Source organism: Oncorhynchus masou, chromosome 1 (assembly GCF_036934945.1).
Source record: "Oncorhynchus masou masou isolate Uvic2021 chromosome 1, UVic_Omas_1.1, whole genome shotgun sequence".
NCBI classification, from domain to species: Eukaryota; Metazoa; Chordata; class Actinopteri; order Salmoniformes; family Salmonidae; genus Oncorhynchus; species Oncorhynchus masou.
Window position 1 is genome coordinate 58,900,109 of NC_088212.1, and position 21,998 is coordinate 58,922,106.

Genomic DNA, 21,998 nt, shown 5'->3' on the forward strand with positions numbered 1-21,998 from the left:
ATGGGTGCACCTCAGCCACGCTCAAGGTACTAAACGATATCATAACCGCCATCGATAAAAGACAGTACTGTGCAGCCGTCTTTATCGACCTTGCCAAGGCTTTCGACTCTGTCAATCACCATATTCTTATCGGCAGACTCAGTAGCCTCGGTTTTTCTGATGACTGCCTTGCCTGGTTCACCAACTACTTTGCAGACATAGTTCAGTGTGTCAAATCGGAGGGCATGCTGGCCGGTCCTCTGGCAGTCTCTATGGGGGTGCCACAGGGTTCAATTCTCGGGCCGACTCTTTTCTCTGTATATATCAATGATGTTGCTCTTGCTGTGGGCGATTCCCTGATCCACCTCTACGCAGACGACACCATTCTGTATACTTCCGGCCCGTCCTTGGACACTGTGCTATCTAACCTCCAAATGAGCTTTAATGCCATACAACACTTCTTCCGTGGCCTCCAACTGCTCTTAAACACTAGTAAAACCAAATGCATGCTGTTCAACCATTCGCTGCCTGCACCCGCACGCCTGACTAGTATCACCACCCTGGATGGTTCCGACCTAGAATATGTGGACATCTATAAGTACCTAGGTGTCTGGCTAGACTGTAAACTCTCCTTCCAGACTCATATCAAACATCTCCAATCTAAAATCAAATCTAGAGTCGGCTTTCTATTCCGCAACAAAGCCTCCTTCACTCACACCGCCAAACTTACCCTAGTAAATCTGACTATCCTACCAATCCTCGACTTCGGCGATGTCATCTACAAAATAGCTTCCAACACTCTACTCAGCAAACTGGATGCAGTTTATCACAGTGCCATCCGTTTTGTTACTAAAGCACCTTATACCACCCACCACTACGACCTGTATGCTCTAGTCGGCTGGCCCTCGCTACATATTCATCGCCAGACCCACTGGCTCCAGGTCATCTACAAGTCCATGCTAGGTAAAGCTCCGCCTTATCTCAGTTCACTGGTCACGATGACAACACCCACCCGTGGCACGCGCTCCAGCAGGTGTATCTCACTGATCATCCCTAAAGCCAACACCTCATTTGGCCGCCTTTCGTTCCAGGTCTCTGCTGCCTGTGACTGGAACGAATTGCAAAAATCGCTGAAGTTGGAGACTTTTATCTCCCTCACCAACTTCAAACATCTGCTATCTGAGCAGCTAACCGATCGCTGCAGCTGTACATAGTCTATCGGTAAATAGCCCACCCATTTTTACCTCCCTCATCCACATACTGTTTTTATTTATTTACTTTTCTGCTCTTTTGCACACCAATATCTCTACCTGTACATGATCATCTGATCATTTATCACTCCAGTGTTAATCTGCAAAATTGTAATTATTCGCCTACCTCCTCATGCCTTTTGCACACAATGTATATAGACTCTCTTTTTTTTCTACTGTGTTATCGACTTGTTAATTGTTTACTCCATGTGTATCTCTGTGTTGTCTGTTCACACTGCTATGCTTTATCTTGGCCATGTCGCAGTTGCAAATGAGAACTTGTTCTCAACTAGCCTACCTGGTTAAATAAAGGTGAAATAAAAATAAAATAAAAAAGCACAGAGATCAACATTCCACATAAGGCTTGTCTACTGTTATTTGGTTGATATGTTTATATGGTCGTACCCTACAGTGTGTTTGTAGGTAAAGCACAGCTAACATATGTGCTGTCCAGTGATACAGAGGAAGAGAGCAAAATTCCAGGTCCCACAGGATGGGAAAGAGTTGATTGTGCAGAAAGTGATTATCTTATTAACAGCAAAACCATATTCCTCCAGTTTCTCACATTCCAAACATGGCCTACATAAGAGAGCTCAGTCTCTCTGCACATTCAACATCCTCTTTGAAGTTAATGCTGAGAGAGAGAGAGATTTCAAACACAGCTTTTCCCCTGCAAGACAGAAGAAAGAGGGATGGTGTGGAACATTTGAGAACAGAGTAATTGTTGTGATAGCATATGCACACTCTGATACACTGACTCACAGTCAGATACTGGATAATACTGGGCCAATTGTGCGCCGCCCTATGGGACTCCCGGTCACAGCCCGCTGTGACACAGCCGGGGATCAAACCCAGGTCTGTAGTGACACCAGTGCCTTAGACCGCTGCGACACTCTGGAGGCCCAGTGACTTACTATTTTATGCCCCAATTCTGCAATACTGGTATAAAGTGAACTTGTGTAGCACTGTGTTGGGAGCAGAATCTAAGTTTGTTAGTTTGCCCTGGAAAGTCCCTATACTCTGCTGTAGATCTGTGTGTATTATTTTTGTGTGGTCTCTCGGAATCCTTGTTCGAAGTGTACATCACCCTCATGCTGATCCAAACAACTCAGAGGCTTGGCTTCTCTCTACGATCTCTACTTTGAGATGTCCCCTCTACTTACACTCTCTCTCTCTCTCTTACTCTCTCGCTCCATCTGCACCCTCTCTCTCCTTCTCTCCTCCGCATATCCCTCCTCCTCTTCTTGGATGTCTCCCTGCTGTGACTGGGCAGAGCTTCAGTGAAAGTTTCCTGGCTTTGAAAACAACTCCAGGGTTCCACAATGTGATGTAGCAATAATTTGTTTTCTTTGGAAGCGACCTGTGCATGCCTTTTTGCGTTGACTTGTGTGTGCTTGTTTGTGTGGGTGTACTCTGAGGGTATGTTTTTCAAGCCATAAGATTGCTGAACAGCTAGACGAATCAAATGGCCACCCAGACTATTTACATTAACAGCTACTAGCTGTTTGTTATCTATGCATAGTCATTTTACAAATTACCTCGACTAACCTGTACCCCCGCACATTGGTACCGGTATCCCCTGTATATAGCCTTGTAATTGTTATGTACTTGTCTCTTTTTTATTTATTTTTATTTTTAAACTTTAGATTATTTAGTAAATATTTTTTTTAAACTCTATTTCTTTATCTGCATTGTTGCTTAAGGGCTTGTAAAGTAAGCATTTCGCCATAAGGTCTACACCTGAGCATGTGACAAATAACATTTGATTTGATATGTTTGAGTAAGTAAGAGTGTGGGTGGAATATTCACTCATGTATACATGATGATGACTCCTTCCGTGGTTTGTATGACTTCTCATGAACCAGATCTACAGAAGACATGGTGATCTTTCAACACAGCGAGCCCCAGAGACTAGCTGCTGGGCTGGGGAAGAACAGAAGGAGAACCTCCTGTCCCCATTTACCCTTCCCTCCCTCTCTGCCGAGCCCCATCCTGCTCCACACGGCATAAACTAGGCCCGTGCCGATGTGCTCGGCTGAAAGTGCGATTGTATTACATGCATTTTCCCAAACATCTGAGAGAGCTGCTGGCTGTGCCGAGGTAAGCAGGGGAGAACAAGAAAGACTCTTTCTTCCTTTCTTGCTGTTCACAGTGAATACTAGGCTCTCTACCTGAAGAATCCCCTGCTTGATTTGTGTGGATGGTCTTCTCCCATCCCTGGTTCAAAGCTGATGACTGAATAGAAGTGACAGTGCAATTGTATGTCCTGTTATGCTTTACATGTTGCTAATGTAAATAATGCACACACTTCCTGTACAGTCCAGCTGAGACTTGAAAAAAAAACGAAAAATCAGCCAGGCAAACAAAACATAGGCACATTGAGTAGCAATAAAAAGGTTGGTTAGAAAAAGAAGGCACTCCCCCTTTCATAATTTCTATCCGTGTCCTAGTTTCAGAACTTCGAACAATGTGTTTCCCCTTGCCCATACCGTCTCAAATTCAAATCCTCAGTCCCCCCACCCAGACCACAGATATGTGAGTCTCCTGGCTGTGTGGAGTCTGAGAGGAAACCCCAAAGGACGTGACCTCATTATCAGCTATTACCAGTTATCCTGAGAGGGCCTGTGTGGGGGTGGGGGGGGGGGGGTGGGGGGGGGGGGCTGCTCGGCTCCCTAGGGAACATGAGAGAGAGTGCTGTGAGAGAGGAGTGCAGTCAGAGCGCCCACGACAGTGCACATGTCATTCTGTCTTTGGCCTCCATATTGTTGAACTCGTCCCTGAAGTATTATTCGCCACCCCCTCTTCCCCCACATGGTGAAGAAAAGCTGCAATTGTTATAACAGATAACAGTTAGACAGGATTATACATAACACAATGAAATCGTTGATTTGAAAGGATGTGCCTCTTTCAGTCACTCACCTTCTCACCTCCACCTCATCCTTGACCTCTAACCCCAGGTACGCTCAATACCACACCTTATAGGTAGAGTCAGGAGTTTTTCCTGACCACTTGACCCAACCAGAAACACCCCATACCAAAGACCACCACTCTAATATTCTAGTATAGTGTAATAGAGGCTAGTATCCTCTTTGCATTACTCATGTAATAGATTTCTGCAAAATATGAAACGCTCCTCTTAAATTAATACAATACTTTTCTGGCAGGGGTTTCATAGTCTCTCTCCTCAGTCCCTCTGGTTTCATTTACCCCCTCTCTGGCTCAACGGTTGTCTCCCTGGGAGGGGGTGCAGACCACTCCACACTGATGGACTGGCTCCCACAGACAATGATAGGCTAGGGAGAGAGAGTTACTTTGGCACCAGGCCCTGTCTCTGTACTGTCTCTGTACTGTCTCTGTACTGCAGTCCACGCCTGCATTTAATCAATCAGCTGAAGCATTTTTTTTGTGGATTTAGCACCCTGGTAAGTGTTATCTCAATGGATACGCCCAAGTTTAGGGGTAATTTAAGTTGGTGGAGATATACAATTCATCCATTGAGAGAGTGCATAATGAGTAGAAATGTTAGCCTCACTTCGTGTGTTTGCCACAAATGTTCTGGAGAACGGAGATCATATACATCATTTATCAAAGGAAGATATTTGAGTTCCAACAGTGCAGCTGATGTAACGCACTGAAAAACCAATTACTGGTGAGAAAGCACACACCCCATAGAGGTTTTACTCTGTGAAGTCGTAGCCTACTTAAAGAGAGAAAGCTTGGATCCTCTTCCTTAAAAAAAAGTTGAAAGAAAAACACTTTTAATCCGCATTGTTTTCTTTGATTTGGAATTCAGTAAAACGTGTTACAGATACATTGGCTGTTTATTTAACCATGGATATGATGATATAATCAAGGCTATTCTTCCCATACTTCAAGGGTTAAGCTACAAATATTTACAATTGGCTGCATTATGTCCGTACATATTTTTTCTTATCTCTCTGACAGTGTAACAAAGTATCCCTGACTCATAAGAACAATGTTGCAAAATGTGAGCGATACATTCACTCTGCTAATGAAAAAGGACGGAATTAAACGGTTTACAACCTATTTGCACACGTTCGTGATACATGCCAGGTCAAAGTGGGAATGCCCAATTCAATTGGCCTTTTCAGCAACTTCTCAAACTGTCAGTAGGCTAGATGGATGGTTTCAAAAGCGCCTTCGTCGACACCGCCCTCATCTCCAAGTCCCACCCTTTTTCGCTTCCCCACTCCGCTAACGAACCTCCACTTCCCGAGGAAAAATTCCTGTAGGAAGAATGACGTGAAGACTATCGAAGAGAGAATAGCGACTTCTACCCGACACATATCGCATCAAGTGGCATTTAGAATAAGCTGAACTTGTGCCATTATAAAAGGTATGTGCATATATGTATTTTTATTCTGCTGTGGACAGCTAGGTTCACTGTGTGGTGTCAAATGACAGACAACACGGTCGAATTCCATGCAGGGGAAGCCCAGTCTGATCCCTTTCTGTCCTTGTGTGTGTGTGTGTGGATATTATTCAACATTCGTGAATAAATATAGTACAGACGTTTGTCTGTTTGTTGACTAACTTGACAATGTCTATACATTGTTGCAAACCCATTGTTGCTCGCTTTTACTACAGAATCACCACACCATGAAGTTGATATAATGGAATCATTTTTTTCCCCGTCACTCCACCTAGCTTACTAATAGTATTGTAGCTGTCAGGAGTGAATTATTCTCTGTTTGAGTTGACCGTCATTTCCCCTGTGAAATGGCCTTGCTGATGAACTGCAATGACGCACTTATAACTCGTTTATAACGAGGCGCGTGTGTAACAATCTCACAACAGAGTTGTGATGGATACTGTAGCTCTTATTGAAGAAACAATCATGCTACACTACAGTATTTGCTACGACACGTTTAGGGGACTGTTGAACAAGACCGCGGAGTGACACCGAATAATATAAGTTGGTGGAATGACACATTTTTGACATTCAGTGGCATCATACTTGGTGAATCCATCTGCTGAAAAGTATTGTGCCATCATTGATGTCGCAGCACTAGTTCTACTGTGTTAACATCAGCATGGAAGTTAGTTCTACAGGACTGGACATCTCTGCATGATCTTTTTCTAAATATAAATGTTTGTCTCGGCCTACTTTGTTGAAAACTCCGTTACACGGCTTGCGTGCAACTTTCCCCTTCTTTTTAGTTGTTTTTGTTTGTAATGAATGGGTGTATCCCAGAAGATGATGCCAGCTCTGTAGCCTACTTTTCCCTAAAATCTTATTTTAGGGTACTGCATTACATGTTTTTGTTATATTTTCGATAATACTGTGAAAGTCACATTGAATCAATGGGACATGCTTATTATGTTTTGTTTTCAAGTGAACTCTATTCCTCTTTCTATCTCCATGTATCTCTCTTTCCCTCTCTTTCATCCAGCACAGCTGTCATTCCCTCATCTCTTCTCCCCTTCACCAACATACCGAGCGGTTTTGATTGAATAGACACAGCGTTTAGGTTTTTCAAAACATCATGTGGTTTTCCTCCAGGCTGGGTCGAGGTCTGTGCCATCTGCCTTTGACACCCAGCTTTAAAAATAAACACCCTTGGCCTTCCACTTCAAAACGGTGTTAATGTGAGGGCAGACACGTTTCATGAAGCCCAGGTCACTCTCACATTTTCCACACTTGTTATAGCAACTCCAAGGCCGCAGCAAATGTTCTTCCACCATAAATCCCACCATTCTAAATTATAATGGTAGGTTGTCATCTTTGCGTATTGCTTTCCGTTTTTAAAATAGTTACAATAGAGAGCAGTTAAATAATTATGTCTTGCTGAAAAGTGAACATGGATTCATAGGACACCTGGCCCTATACCTCTCACCATGTTCCCCTTTCTCCACCTCCACCTTTTTTCAAAATAATCTTGAGGCCTCTTGTCCCCTTTATTCTGCTTCTTTTCTCAATGCTCCTGGCTTGACTAACCAGGCTTGGGGTTGAGTGAGACATGCTCACAGAAACCGTGGCTGCTCTGGCTGTAGTCCACCCCCAGTGATGTCCCTGTTTAGCCTACTATAGTCTGCCTACCTACTGGATAAATATGACAAGAATGAGGATGATGGGGATGAGTCCAACTGATCTTTTCTTTACAACCTTACTCCCCACATTCAGGCACATAACCCCCTGAATGAATGTCCGAACACAAACTGGGCTTGCTTTGGTAAGCTACTTAATGGCTACGTGATGTTTGGGTCAGCTAAACAGACAGACCCAAATACTGAGATAATTCACATCTCGAGTTGGTTTCTTCTCACACACACATACACACATGCACACACGCAGATGGACAACTCCACCGTGTGTGGTTGTCACGGCAACACCACATTTTTAGGATGGCAGAGACCCATCTGCTTGCCTGCCACATGCAGCACGCTGTGTGTCTGTGAACTGACATTCTGAATCTGTGTATGTGTGTGTAATAACAATACCTACACAGGATTGATGTACCTCTTTTCTGAAAACCCAAAGACTCCACGCTACATGTAGAGTAGACTATGCCTTTGGCTTTGAAAATACCTCTCCTTTTTCTTACTTCCTGTGTGGAATATCAGCATCCTCCAATACCTCTACACCCATCTCAACACTTACATAAACAATGTCAGAATATAACAACGGCTCATAGATTACTGGTGATTAAGTGTAGCACCGCTACTCTTTTAGTGAATGTCCAGGATAAATACTGGAGGTTATACTGTGTTTATTTTTGGTGCAATCAAGAGCAATTGGTATGTAGCCTGCCTGCCAAATTGACAGTGTACCTACAATCATTCTCGCTAAATGCATTCCATTCCTCCACACCCAGCTCTTTACCCTCTCATAGTGTTTGCTCTCCCCTGCTCAACCCCCCTTCTCTATTCCCTTTGCTCTCTCTCTCTCTCTCTCTCTCTCTCGCTCCCCCCTCTAACCTCTCCCTCTCTCTCTCTCTCTCTCTCTCTCTCTCTCTCTCTCTCTCGCTCTCTCGCTCCCCCCTCTAACCTCTCTCTCTCTCTCTCTCTCTCTCGCTCTCTCGCTCTCTCGCTCCCCCTCTCTCTCTCTCTCTCTCTCTCTCTCTCGCTCGCCCCCCTCTAACCTCTCACTCTCCCCTCTCTCTCTCTCTCTCTCTCTCTCTCGCTCTCTCGCTCCCCCCTCTAACCTCTCTCTCTCTCTCTCTCTCTCTCTCTCTCTCTCTCTCTCTCTCTCTCTCTCTCTCTCTCTCTCTCTCTCTAATCCAGTTATTTGACTGACATGTCTTTGGGCTTTGAAGTCTAGTTGCTGTCAACAGGAGATCCATAAACATGCCTATTTATTCCTGACTGGAAGAGGTCTCCAGAAGAAAAACAAGTGACCAATCAGAGCTGACGTCAGTAGAACTCTGTGGCACTGGGTGTAATAAGTAATGACTGTTATTAACAGGAACCACTTCCTCTATCAGCTCTGGGCTGGTAAGTTCATGGTCAGGGACAGAGACCCTATGACCGATTGATGTCTAGAAGCTCCTATTGCAGTGACATGACCATGCTTGTTGTCATATCATCAGCCTTAGGATGGATATACAGTCTGAGGCTTGGCTTAATGACTGATCCAGAAGCTCATTAACGCTTTGACACTTACCAAGACACGGGTGTGATCATTCTAAAGTGGCCCCTGCAGCGTATGCTCAAGCCGGTGTGATTAGAACGGCTATTTAGAATTTGCATAAACACAGTCGTTACAACATCATGTCCTGAATGTGACCAGTTTATTTTTGGATGCAATGTTCAGACATTCACAGAACACATTCAGTCCTATTTAGTTAACATTCGGCTGACGGCAACCATAATATGAATGAGCTAATAGCAAATACTATTTACAATTCATCACATCACGGGTGAGCTCACCATTGATCAAAAGAATTGAGTAAAAAACATTTGACAAACAGAAAGTAATCCGCCGATGGGTAGTTTGTGCCGTATTCGTCTTTTCCCCCCCGTGCCAACCAAAGATAGGAAGAGAGGACTAGATGAGTTGGGTCTGTTTGCAGTATGCATGTTGAAGGGGGTGTGTCGTCTACTGTCATTCACTTCCCTTCATTCACTCCCGGAAGTTTACTCGAAAGATGCGTGATCTATCCCTTCGCCTCCTTCTGTTATAGCATCTTTGGCCTGACAGACGTGAGCACCCAAAATGCATTGTATAATGTCAAGAAACATGGCGCGACGGATAGCTGGCAAATAGCTTAGCATAAGCTGGTCATAATGAGTATAACCTTCAAAAAACGTATTTTACATACGTGTTCATTACAATCTACGCAAAAATCTGAATGCATGATTTGTCACCAGCACTTGAAAACATGTGAATAAAACAGTAAATACATTATGCTCCATACATACGGTATGCTACAGTAGAAACTATAACATGATATTTAGAAAATAAGGCACTTACTTTGATAGGAACACACACATGTCCAAAGTTAATTGTAAGGAAAACAACAATAAAGGCAATGCGAGTGCCAGACAGAAAATGTGCCAGGGAGAAAATGTTTATGCAAGATGTCTGCACACTTGATCTAGGGAAACACTGGGGGAAGTGCTTGGGCTCTCTTCAAAGAGAGAAGTTAATATAGCTGTAAAGCCTCAAACATAAATTGTCCGCAACAGTGAAGTGGGCTACTTCTATGTGAATTAATGAGGAGGCGGAACACACCTCAATTCAAACTGTTGTTAGAAAATATATATTTTTGGAAAATAATTAGAAATGGACAATTATAAACATAGCCTATAGATAATTAGCAGCCAGCGGGTGCCGTGGTTTGAGGGCAGTGCGGGTTAACTGGGGCGGCAGGGTAGCCTAGTGGTTAGAGTGTTGGACTAGTAACTGGAAGGTTGCAATTTCAAACCCCGAGCTGACAAGGTACAAATCTGCCATTCTGCCCCTGAACAGGCAGTTAACCCACTGTTCCTAGGCAGTCATTGAAAATAAGAATTTGTTCTTAACTGACTTGCCTAGTTAAATAAAGGTAAAAAAGAAAACTGTCCGGTTGCGTAACAATCACATTTTGGAACAGTGAGTGCATTCTGACATCTCACGCGTAAAGAAACTCACGCTGGGGCGACCGTTAGAGATATTTAGAACTCACACTTGAAAAGGTTAAGAGATAAGAGACCGTTTTTGTTTGCGTGATGGTATCCTAATCTCTCAATTGAATTATCCGCCTTCTGCAGAGCTAACTTGTGACACACCACTGTGATAACGAATGATATGGCTGAATCCAGAGATCTGCATAGTGTTCAGTATGGCACAGTCTCACAGATTTAGATATTATCTTGTATGTAGAGGATCATATATCAATAACCAGCATCCATCACTATTTTACTTGAGATCTTGAGACAGTTAGGGTTGAGACTTGTGGCTCTGATGAGGAGCTGTGATTAGACAGATGTTGATTTAGTGTTAGCGTCTCTCTCTGTATTTCTCTCTCTGTCTGTCTTTCATTCTCTGTCTTTCATTCTGTCTTTTTCTCTCTCTCTCTCCGTCTCTGTCTTTCTCTCTCTCTGTCATTCTCTCTTTGTCTATCTGTCTTTTCTCTCTCTCTGTCATCCTCTGTCTGTCTGTCTGTCTGTCTGTCTGTCTGTCTGTCTGTCTGTCTGTCTGTCTGTCTGTCTGTCTGTCTGTCTGTCCGTCCGTCCGTCCGTCCGTCCGTCCGTCCGTCCGTCCGTCCGTCCGTCCGTCCGTCCGTCCGTCCGTCCGTCCGTCTGTCCTGTAACCTGTCATCTTAATTGGGCCTTCTCAACACTTGTTGTTTGGCCTTGTCATTCTGTAGCTCTGGCCAAACCTGGGAGAACGGAGGGAAGAAAAGGCTCTGTATCAACGATGAGAGGATCTAGGAGGAATTTGCTGGCCTTTGCATAGTAATATATTTGTCCTATTTCACACATGTGCAAGTGTGTATTATACGCATGTGTGAATTGGAAGTGTGTTTTTTGCATATCTCAAATCCCCAAAGACACACTCGGAGACTGCACATTTCACTGGAACACAGTGGAAGAATGACCTTGCTTGCAATGCATATGGGCTCAGGGGCACATGGCTCCTGTGAACGTTTTGATGACATAACATCAGCTGTTACAGATAGTAGTGGATTGTCTCAATATTGCTCCGTTCTGAGTTTAAGCATTAAAAGGAATAGTGCATCACAACGGTTTAGAAAACGCTCTGATTCAGAGGCTATTGATGTGAACTCCGTACTGCCTGCAAGTCTTTCCATGTGAATCTGACCGAATGCCTAACTTTAGCTTTATATAAGACATTGTAATTACTGTTTGGCAGTAATGTTACATTTGAGCAAGGCATGGAATGCCTTTGGTCTGGTCTGTCAATGGGGCATCACTATCGAGCAATCTTGCTGTGGTTGCTGCCGTCAAAGCAACCTTCTGTTTAACTCTAGCGTCTTTAACCCGAGTGTGTGTTGTGAGAGAGTGACTTTAACGTTGTTTTCAGAGATTATTATGTTGTTGTCCAGAGACCACAGGAAGGAGATTTGGGTGGAGCAGACAGCATAGTTGGGGAATTGACTGACCACCACTGACAAACCCCCTATTCCCTTCCCTCTCCTTCCAACCTGGAAACAAGTTTGGCTGCTCTCTCTCCAGGGAGTGACCGTAAGTCATCCTGTAGCCTTTTGGGTGGGACAAACGGACTGACATCATTGGACGATCTGTGCCTCTCTAAGCAGTCTGCCAGATGCACCAGAAGCAGCTGCTAGTGGCTTTAGGTTGAGAGGGACTGTGGCATGCTATGCACTTCATTATTAGAGAAAGAGGCCCCTATTTACGTCCACAGAGTGCAGACATCAGACCTGGTTTGGTCCGTCAGTGGAACGAATGGTGAGGAGGACCAGGCCTCGGCTACATTAAAGAACCTAGCTCTGCTCTCCCTAATGTTATAGAGCCCAGATTCCATTGGGCGCTGTGTATTTATGAGTGTGTTTGGTGTCTATAAAAGTGTGTCATGCAAACCAAATGTAGGTACATGTCTGTAATAAAAGCACTGATGCAAAATAAGTCATAGGCAGTCTGTGTTTATGGATCGTTTATTGAAATTGAATTAATCTCTTTAACTTTTCATTGGTGGAGGCCAAGACTACCAGCAGCCTTGACCAGACCAATAATATGAGCTCATGAATGCTGGTATGCGTTCTTTTATTGTCGTCCTGTTTCCTCTGTGCATGTTGATGAGAAGACCATGAGAGGGATTTATTATGGGCTGGCGTCAGTTCGGCCTTTCATAGTGACGTGAGGGAGGACTATGTTCCTATGTTCCTCACATGAAGGTCTCTGAAGCCTCATCCAACTGCTGTGCAGCACTCAAAGCCAGTTACACAGAAATACCCACAGGTAGTCTGACCACACTGACCACACTGACTGAATGGGCTTTGTTGTGATGATCCGCCACCAACTGGGGAAACATGTGAGTCTCAGACAATAACATTCGTCAGCCTCTGTTGAGCTTCCTGGAGGTATTCGGTTTCCCTGTCTTGGCAGTTGGCGTCACAGTAAAACCATTCCTTCTGGGAGAGCCTATCATAATGTCTGATCCTGTAGTTTCTCTCCATCCGCCCATATGCAGACAGATTTAGAGAGCTTTAATGCTCAATTACTTCTGCCTTACAGCCGCCACCACTTACTCATGATGCCCGGCTAAGAGGGTTGGGCCCCCTGTCAGGAACAGGAACAAGTAACACTTAAAAAAATCTCTGCACAGTTGCTCAGCACAACGCCAGGCTTCTCTACCCATACCTTTGTCTGGCAGAAAGCTGTGATACATGCCTAAATAAATTACAGTCAGATCCATAGAGGGAAGTCCTTAGTACCCATGCTATTCAACGCTATTCAACGCTGACCAATCAGAATCCATGCTTCAAGATTGTTTTTATCACGCAGACTGGGATATGTTTCGGGTAGCTTCCAAGAATAATATTGATGAATATACTGAAACGATAACTGAGTTCATCAGGAAGTGGATAGGTGATGTTGTACCCACTGCGACTAGATGGCAGCATTCGCGCATAACTGAGAGCGCGAACCACCACATGGCAAGGTGACTGGGAATATGGCAGAATACAAACAAAGTAGTCATTCCCTCCGCAAGGAAATCAAACAGGCAAAACGTCAGCATAGAGACAAAGGGGTGTCGCAATTCAACAGCTCAGTTACGAGATGTATGTGGCAGTGTCTACAGACAATCATGGACTACAAAAAGAAAACCAGCCATGTCGCGGATACCGACGTCTTGCTTCCGGACAAGCTTAACACGTTCTTTGCCTGCTTTGAGGATAACACAGTGTCACCAACGCGGCCCGCTACCAGGGACTGTGGGCTCTCCTTCTCCGTGGCCGACGTGAGTAAGACATTTAAACGTGTTAACCCTCGCAAGGCTGCCGGCCCAGACGGCATCCCTAGACGCGTCCTCAGAGCATGCACAGGCCAGCTGGCTGGTGTGTTTACGGACATATTGAATCTCTCCTTATCCCAGTATGGGGTCTACACATGCTTCAAGATGTCCACCATTGTTACTGTACCCAAGAAAGCTAAGGTAACTGAACTAACTGACTATCGCCCCGAAGCACTCACTTCTGTCATCATGAAGTGCTTTGAGAGACTCGTCAAGGATCGTATCACCTCCATCTTACCTGTCACCTTAGTCCCACTATAATTTGCTTACCGTGCCAATAGGTCCATAGACGATGCAATTGCCATCACACTAAACACTGCCCTATCCCATCTGGACAAGTGGAATAGCTATGTAAGAATGATGTTATTTGACTATAGCTCAGCATTCAACACCATAGTGTTGTCTGAATCCCGCCCAGTGCAATTGGGTCCTGGACTTCCTGGCGGGCCGCCCCCAGGTGGTGAAGGTAGGAAACAACACCTCCACTTCACTGATTCTCAACACTGGGGCCCCACAAGGGTGCATACTCAGCCCCCTCCTGTACTCCCTGTTCACACATGACTGCGTGGCCAAGCACGCCTCCAACTCAATCATCAAGTTTGCATACACTAACACTACAACAACGACAAGACTACCTACTGGGAGGAGGTGAGGGCTCTGGGATTGCGGTGCTAAGAAAATAATAACTTTACACTGAGAGTGAAGAAACACTGAGACCCATCCTAGGAGGTAAAGTCATCCCATGACGTTCCTCAACAACATGTGATGTGGTACATTTCCAATTTTTATTAAACCGTGCAAGCTGAAATTATGTTATTGCAAATTACTCCTGATTGTGGTGGCATGTTTATCGATACTATTTGAATGGAAAATAAATGCTGTTTTGGGGACAGGAATGATTAAGGAAAGGGGAGCCGAGAGGCAGGGGGACAGATGGGAGGGTGTGGTGGACTAGTGGTGTTTTCGTCTGATTGAAACAGCAGGACTCCTCACTGAGCTGACGGGCCCTGCAGAGAGGAGCAGCTCCACTGAGGAGGAGAGGAGAAGCAGGATTCACTCTGTCGCTCAGAATCTGCTCTAACCACCGTAGCCCCAGTAGTGACAGCAGAGAGGCAGGAGGAGGAAGGGGAAGATAGTGGGAAGAATAGAGGAGTGGTACCATTTGACAAGGAGAGGGAATGAGGTGATGGTAGAAGAGAGGAGAAACTGACTAAACTGAGAGAGTGTGGATATATTGGGACTATTTATTTTGCACCTCCTGACAACCTACTGTGACGGGTGTCTTCTCCCTACACCCCCAGCTTCGTTCAAACAAATGTCCTAATCCTGCTGGGTCATTGCAGTGCATGCAGGAGATGTCTGTAAAGGGGGTTAAGTCATCTCATCCCCGGCCCACAGGGCAGGTCTGAGCCTTGTGTCACTCTGCTCCAACAAGGAAATAACCTAACAACGGACCAGATGGCCTTTACAACCACCTTTATGTGTGTTTCTGTTGGAGTTTGTATGGGTGATTTGCCCCTCCCTCTCTACCCCCTAATCCCAGAAAGTTTGACCCCCCCCCTAATGCGGAGCGATAAATTGGGGTTTGCACTGCGTCCAAACCAGCCATGTCAGTATTCGACGTCCATCCATGTCTGAGGACGTCGGGAGATGATGTAGAAACTGGGCACTAGGTGCACCAGTGAGCACCGTTACCTTCAAGTAGGTTTCAGTTTTGCTAGGGTGTTGTGGACGGGAATGGTGAAGCATAGGACCAAATACAGTGCCTTGCGAAAGTATTCGGCCCCCTTGAACTTTGTGACCTTTTGCCACATTTCAGGCTTCAAACATAAAGATATAAAACTGTATTTTTTTGTGAAGAATCAACAACAAGTGGGACACAATCATGAAGTGGAACAACATTTATTGGATATTTCAAACTTTTTTAACAAATCCAAAACTGAAAAATTGGGCATGCAAAATTATATATATATATCCAAACCTGAATTCAAACCTGAATTCAAACCTGCAACCTTTGGAATTAGAGGCAGAATGCCTAACCTTAAGATTTTGGAGTTAATGCCTAAACTTAACCCTGACCTTAAAGTTTATGCAGCAATAGCCCATCAAAATGAATTCATTTGTTTCACGCTTTGAAGCTCGTACCCTGCAGTCAGATGTGATCTACTCTTGGCTTAGGAGCTGTAACACAGGGCTGAAAGATATATAGTCTCACCAAGCTGCAGAGAGCAGGCAGTAAAACATGCAGTCAAACAGTATCTCTCCAGCCCTCCATCACTTCCTGGCCTGCCTGGGCTCTGGGCTGGCTGCTGAATAAATGATGGCTATTTGATACTGCACCACACTGTGATGCAGAGCTGCTTTAGACTTAGGACACTCAGTCAGCAATACACAGGTAGAGACAACTCTGAGACAGAGCAAGGCCACTATGCTGAACCCAGCACATCATTGCAACAACACCGGCACCAGGTAGCCTGGAGCATTGGGCCAGTAACCGAAAGGTCGCTACCTCGAATCCATGAGCCGACAAGGTATAACATCTGTAGAATGTGCCCTGGAGCAAGGCATGTAGCCCTAATTGCTCCAGGGTGTGGCTGGCTGTGACTCCACTCTCCAAGGGTGTCTCAGGGGGAGTTGGGATACACAAAATACACATTTCCAATTCACACGTGTGTAATACACTCTTGTACATGTGTTAAATAAGACAAATAACTATACCAAATTATTATTACATATCAGTGAAGCATTCAAGATATGTTCAATATGTGTGTTGTGTTGCATGCTTTTGTTTATGCAGACATGTACAGTCGTGGCCAAAAGTTTTGAGAATGACAAAAATATTAATTTCCTCACAAAAGTTTGCTGCTTCAGTGTATAGATATTTTTGTCAGATGTTACAATGGAATATTGAAGTATAATTACAAGCATTTCAAAAGTGTCAAAGGCTTTTATTGACAATTACATGAAGTTGATGCAAAGAGTCAATATTTGAAGTGTTGACCCTTCTTTTTCAAGACCTCTGCAATCCGCCCTGGCATGCTGTCAATTAACTTCTGGGCCACATCCTGATTGATGGCAGCCCATTCTTGCATAATCAATGCTTGGCGTTTGTCAGAATTTGTGGGTTTTTGTTTGTCCACCCGCCTCTTGAGGATTGACCACAAGTTCTCAATAGGATTACGGTCTGGGGAGTTTCCTGGCCATGGACCCAAAATATTGATGTTTTGTTCCCCGAGCCACTTAGTCATCACTTTTGCCTTATGACAATGTGCTCCATAATGCTGGAAAAGGCATTGTTCATCACCAAACTGTTCCTGGATGGTTGGGAGAAGTTGCTCTCAGAGGATGTGTTGGTACCATTCTTTATTCATGGCTGTGTTCTTAGGCAAAATTGTGAGTGCGCCCACTCCCTTGGCTGAGAAGCAACCCCACACATGAATGGTCTCAGGATGCTTTACTGTTGGCATGACACAGGACTGATGGTAGCACTCACCTTGTCTTCTCCGGACAAGCTTTTTTACAGATGCCTCAAACAATCGGAAAGGGGATTCATCAGAGAAAATGACTTTACCCCAGTCCTCAGCAGTCCAATCCCTGTACCTTTTGCTGAATATCAGTCTGTCCCTGATGTTTTTCCTGGAGAGAAGTGGCTTCTTTGCTGCCCTTCTTGACACCAGGCCATCCTCCAAAAGTCTTCGCCTCACTGTGTGTGCAGATGCACTCACACCTGCCTGCTGCCATTCCTGTGCAAGCTCTGTACTGGTGGTGCCCCGATCCTGCAGCTGAATCAACTTTAGGAGACGGTCCTGGCGCTTGCTTGGGCGCCCTGAAGCCTTCTTCACAACAATTGAACCGCTCTCCTTGAGGTTCTTGATGATCCGATAAATGGTTGATTTAAGTGCAATCTTACTGGCAGCAATATGCTTTTCTGTGAAGCCCTTTTTGTGCAAAGCAATGATGACGGCACGTGTTTCCTTCCAGGTGACCATGGTTGACAGAGGACGAACAATGATTCCAAGTACCACCCTCCTTTTGAAGCTTCCAGTCTGTTATTCAAACTCAGCATGACAGTGGAGTGATCTCCAGCCTTGTCCTCGTCAACACTCACACCTGTGTTAACGAGAGAATCACTGACATGTCAGCTGGTCGTTTTGTGGCTGGGCTGAAATGCAGTGGAAATGTTTTTTGGGGATTCAGTTAATATGCATGGCAAACAGGGACTTTTGCAATGAATTGCAATTCATCTGATCACTCTTCATAACATTCTGGAGTATATGCAAATTGCCATCATACAATCTGAGGCAGCAGACTTAGTGAAAAATAATATTTGTGTCATTCTCAAAACTTTTGGCCATGACTGTATACAGTATATGTGTGGTAACCAATCCTTAGCTGATAAAACGATGTACACGCTTCAATGAGGCAGAAGGTCGTGTGTTGTTGTTCTGGATGGCCAGATACAGAGCAACAATGACAAAAAACTGCCATGTGGGGAATTGTAAGTGGCTCGTTTCAGTTAGTATTATCTTGTTCTTGATACCTTGAGGTGTTTTGACTCATGTCACGTCTATGCTTATATGGCAAAGAATTGCTAGCTAGCTAACAAACAACTGTAACAATGTATTTGAGAAACAACAAGTGCTCATTGTGCAATATTATTTATGTTTTCAATAAACATTGGAGACGAAATGTAGTTAACATGTTGTTAACAATCTAAGCCAACCCTGTCTGTTTTGCTCCATAGCTCCTGGGTCTCTTTCATGGGTTACATGGCTGTGTCTTATTTCCCCTCTACTGCTGCCCAAACCTCCCTCAGAACAAAAGAGCCACAGAGCCGTGGCCCACTGGTGAAAAACTTTTATAGCGTGTTTATTGGGATGCCAAACAAGCTTCATTTAGTTTCAGCAAAAGAGAGAAAGCGTCGGGTCATTCAACTACACACACACACACAAACACACGCCGTACACCCAAATTTTGTACACACAAAAGGATTTTCATAAGAGCCCATAGTGTCAGAAAGGGTAGTGAAAAGGAGTGAACATTCGCTCTGCACTCCAACCCGACACACGTTGCCACAAGCGCTCACACGATGAGTCACACACTCATTCACACATTCTTCCACAGTACTTCCTCATACTTACACAGCCGTGACATCTCCTATTCATTCCCCTGCTCTCCTTTCACCTACCCTCCCATCTCTCATCTGCCTCTCCTCTCTAATGGGTAGTGGGGCCGGTAGTAAATCACATGAGTGTGTTTGTGCCTGCATGGTGGATGGCGGAAGGGCAGGCTGACTCTGGGCTTTAAATGACCTGTATGTTTTTATATCCAGAGGGGGAACCCCATCAATAGAGGCCTCTACTCTCCCATCTGCTGCCCTCTGAAAAGCCTGTTACCCCCCCATCTACGGCTGAGTCGGCTGCCCTGTCAAAGGCCTCCTCTCCTCCCTCTTCTTCTCCGCCTCTCCCTCAGCTACTGCCTCACATGGTCTGCTCTGCTCCTTCCCTAATTATCTGACTGAAATGTCTCTCACTCACCACATCTTTCCCTATTCCTTATCAAGGCTGCTGCTTTTCTGTCACCCGGATCTCAGTAACCACATGGTCTATCCAGCCACTGAAGCTGTCCATTTCCTTCACAAGTCTCGGCGTGCTCGGCTTCACGGTCTGTGAATGTGAATACTGGCATTTCTACTTCTCTCCAGTTCTCCGTCTTTGTTTCTTTGCAAAATCCCTTTCCATAGCTCGAGGGAGTTAAGGCAATGCACATCGTTATTCACGTCATATATTATCCTTCACATGTGTTTCCCATTGCGAGGCACCAGTGATTCATACTGTACAACATATTTAACATGGCAAGTTAACAATGATCCACGTGTCGTCATACAATCCATAGAAGCCGTTTTTAATCAAGCACATAGGGTTCAGCGTTTGCATTTTGCACTGACCCGTCGCCCACGCTATTTTGACCTTCAGTCGAAGCTCTTCTTTAAGCTTTCCAGTCTTTTATTGCTTTACCATTGCCTCACTGTTTACCACCCCTCTTTTTCCTCAACCCTCTATCTTGCAGTCCAGTGTGTGTCCTTGTTAATGGAGCCAGATGTGACTGTTGGAAAGCTGCTGTAACTCTGTAAAAGCGGCAATGCCAGGTGTCCACAGGCCCTATGTCCTGTACAGTGACAGGATGATGAAGTGTAGTGAGGAAGATTCAGGACAGGGAAATGACCACCCGACCACAAACTCGAGCTCAGAATAACTCTGCCCTTCAGGAAGACAGCCCTGGTCATAGGGAGGAGAGAAATACGCGTGTAAGCAAATGATTGAAAGGGAAGGGGGCGATTACGTTTAGCATATTGTATATTGAGTTAAAGACAGCTCTGCTTCCCTTCATGAATTATTTGTCAGACTTTGTCAGGCTTGCTGGACTGGTGACAACACTGCAAGATCAACGTAGCCTGAAGGCAGCTACCTTCTCCCCCTCAGATCCTTGGTTATTGTTAGCAAAGGAGACAACGTGATGTAATCCCTGTAGGCGGTAGAGCAGAGCCCTGTAGCCAGGTGCTGTGGTGCTGTGTCATTAGCATGATCAGCTCCAGTGTTAATTAGCTGGCTGCTGCTGTTTAGTCATTCATGTATTCAGGCAAGCTGCAGGGTGGCACTGCACATCACCTCCTATTGCCCCCTAGTGTCAACCTGAAGTGAAACTTCCAAGACACAGCAGTTTTCCTGCAGATTAAGATTCCCTCTCTGGGTTTACCTTTGGCTGACACGTAAATGGTATGCTTTGGTGCAATTCTCTTGATTCTTCTTTCTGGGCTCCCGAGTGGCGCAGCTGGACTAAGGCACTGCATCTCAGTGCTAGAGGCGTCGCTACAGACCCTGGTTCGATCCTGGGCTGTATCACAACCGGGCGTGATTGGGAGTCTCATAGGGCGGTGCACAATTGACCCTGCGTCATTAGGATTTGGCCGGGGTAGGCCGTCGTTGTAAATAAGAATGTGTTCTTAGCTTACTTGCTTAGTTAAATAAATAAAACAAATATCCTCCAGGGTGACTGAGGCGCAACTGATTGGATTTTTAATGAATGGTGTATGACACGTCTTCTAACGAATTAAATATAAATCACATCAGATTAGACACATCAGAGGGAGACTGCAGGAAATTCCTGATGGCCATTAAATACTTCATTCTTAAACTCTCTCTACTGAGACTCATTATCGGCAAGGTCGGTACATTCTGAGCGAACAATACAGTGCCTTCGGAAAGTATTCAGACCCAGAATTACTTTCTACAGTGGAGTTGGTGTCCGGTGAAGGAAACACTATGTTGGGGTTCAGTTATTTACACAGGGAAGTTCTGCCGCACCTCCTAAACACCCACTTCCACATGGTTAGCACCATAAAAACAGAATTAGTCATATTTCTATGGTTAGCACCATGCACCTTGCCCTCTACTCACTGCCTACCTCCAGTCTGAGAGAAGGGGTTGGGGAGGGAATCCATTCAGCTCTCATATTGTTGTAATGAGTCGGAGCGGAAACCAAATAGTCTGTGGGCAGTGTCTCAACAACTCACAGGCAGGGACAAAAGATGGGATTTCTTTCTGCCTAAACCCATCTTTGGGAGTGAGTACATGAACATAATGTATTTATGTGTCAACACATGTGTGAGAGAGTGAGTGTAAGCCACAGGTGGTTTGGTCTCTGGTTAGTATATTTGTGTGTGTGTGTGTGTGTGTGTGTGTGTGTGTGTGTGCGTGTGTGCGTGCGTGCGTGCGTGTGCGTGCGTGCGTACGTGCGTGCGTGCGTGTGTGTGTGTTAGAAATACGTCTCTGATACTTTTATGTCCCCTAGGGCCCCTGAAGGTCATGGTTCTTTATTTGATGGCTGATTCGTGTTGAAACATCCCCTCTCTGTGCCGTGTCCCTCTTGTGCTCTGACGCCAGCTAACAGGATTAAAACGGCCAGCTTCTTCAGTCAGCCTCACACCTCTGTCAGCTTCTATTCTATCAGTTTCCCCCGCAGTCACCAGCCCCCTCCACACACACACACAGTCTTGTATAACTAACCTTGTGGGGACACACAATTCAGTCCCATTCAAAATCTTATTTTCCCTAACTAACCCTAACCTTAACTATAATCTCAATCTCAACACCTAACCTCAACCCTAAAACTAACCCTAGCTCCTAACCCTAATTCTAACATTAACCCTACCCCCCTAGATATAGCAGTTGACCTTGTGGGGACTAATAAAATGTCACACTTTAGTGTTGACCTTTATGTCCTCAGTGAAAGCAAGCTTTAATTTGAGATGAACCCAGCAGACTCCC

At 44.9% G+C, this 21,998-nt stretch overlaps 1 protein-coding gene across 2 annotated transcripts in view; it reads left to right on the forward strand.

Moving 5' to 3' along the window:
• The first annotated feature begins 5,445 nt into the window (after positions 1-5,445).
• Positions 5,446-21,998, forward strand: part of LOC135547287 (coiled-coil domain-containing protein 102A-like) — a 61,469-nt gene continuing 44,916 nt past the window's right edge. For both annotated transcript variants that reach the window (XM_064976129.1, XM_064976136.1), the window contains exon 1: positions 5,446-5,586. The gene's annotated coding sequence lies outside the window, so the exon portion shown is untranslated. The remainder of the gene's footprint in view (positions 5,587-21,998) is intronic.